This window comes from Rhinatrema bivittatum, unplaced genomic scaffold (assembly GCF_901001135.1).
Source record: "Rhinatrema bivittatum unplaced genomic scaffold, aRhiBiv1.1, whole genome shotgun sequence".
NCBI lineage: Eukaryota > Metazoa > Chordata > Amphibia > Gymnophiona > Rhinatrematidae > Rhinatrema > Rhinatrema bivittatum.
In genome coordinates, this window is record NW_021820728.1 from 185,744 (window position 1) to 187,549 (window position 1,806).

Genomic DNA, 1,806 nt, shown 5'->3' on the forward strand with positions numbered 1-1,806 from the left:
CTGCAAGGCCAATGTGAAAGAAAAAAAAATATCAAAGGCAAATTCATGGCAGAGTTCCTGTGCTAGAGAGCTGTTGTATGAGCCCTCCTTCAGTCCTAAGACGGAGATATTTTACATTTGCAGAATAACCATAGAAATCTAGTAATAAAGCCGCTGCCCTGCTGTCTCAGGCTCTCTTGTGGCATACTTTGTTCTCAACATTGGAGGCTCTTCTTTCTTCTTCTTCTTCGCTGAAATATATTTTATTTCTCACATTTGCCTGCTTTGCGGTCACACACCCTCTCTTTTTAAACTTCTCTTCTCTGGAGCCCTCTTGCCCCTTGCTGAACGAATGGAGCTCCAGAGAGGAGCAGCACAATCAACACCCTCCAATTTTTAGGGAAAAGCTAAATAAAAGGCTTTTTGAAGTTGTAAACGCTGGTGCCTTGTCAGTACCAAGAACAATCAGAACATATCAAACTATTCCTAATAACATCCAACAGAGAACCTTTAACACTGAATCGCTGTTTTTTCCTTTCCGGGATTAGACGGTGAGATAAGCGATTACCTTTTACTAATGCAAATCCAATAATCCTAAACCCAGGGTCACGGGCCAGCTGTGTGCACCCCTGGAGTTAAGCATGAAGTGGGGTTACTCCAGCTGGAGCTGGGCTGAGGGGAATAACTGAGCTGCAGTGAGAGGGTCCTCTACCTGCACGGTGCCTGCAAGCAGCAGACCAGAGCAAGCCTAAAGGCTTTGGCCTCAGAGGGCTATTAGTATCTACCCCAGAGGAGTGGGATTAGCGCGTAAAATAAATATGAATGGATTGACCAGTGGGCTGGAAAGAGAGGGACTCTCTGGCTGTACCCTCAAAAGCAGAAACCCAGACTGGGAAGTAGGCAACCTCCAGGGTGTATCAGAGGATCGGGCTGGCCATTATAGAGAAGGCGCAGGTTTGTCCAAGAATTTAAGGGGCGATGCTGAAACTCTTCAGGGGGCCTTGCAGTCCCATTGGGCACAACCTACCTGCCAGATTGGAAGCTACTCTGAAAATGCGGCCAACACCAGCAATCTGGATGCAAACATACAGGGGGCGGGAGCAGGGCTGGTGCTAGGTTGTGCGAACATGACTGTGCTGTCCCCCCACACCCGAATCCTTCCGTCTTCTGTCCCGAGCCCATCAAAAAAAGCCCAAATGCCTCCAGCAATTTATATTAAAAAAAAAAAAACAAACAACAACCTGATACCAGCCCTCTCCCCCTGGCGCTGCCTGCGCTGGGGGGGGCGCCAGCTGTGCTGCCTGCAGGAAAGGTGTGCACAGATGCGCACCTCAGAGGAAACGCTGCCCCGTGGCCTCTCCTCATTTTCGGCCGCCGGCGGTGGGATGCAGACCCACTCGTGCCGGCCTGAGTGGGAGCAAATGACCGAGTCTCACTTCCCCAGCTAAACCCGCGCACTGCTCACGCTGTGAAACAGGAAACATACACAGAGGGACATGGGGAACAATGAAATCAGGTTATTCTGCTTATCTACACAGGATATTTAGATTATTATCAGCTAAGTGCTTGAGCAGCTGACCTTGTAACTACAGCCAGCTCAGACCAAGGAGGCCTGCACTGGAAATGATTACCTGTTTCCTAGAACAACTGATTTTACTTCTGTAAATATTCAACTGCAGGGATTTCGTGGAATTGCCACTGACTAGCTCTGATCCAGCGTGTGATGTGAACTGCTCTGGCTAGCTGGGGGCCCTCTCTGTCAAGAGTCCAATCCAACATCTTCAAGACCCCACACCCCGGCTCTCCCTGGTACCGGGAAGCAAGGGG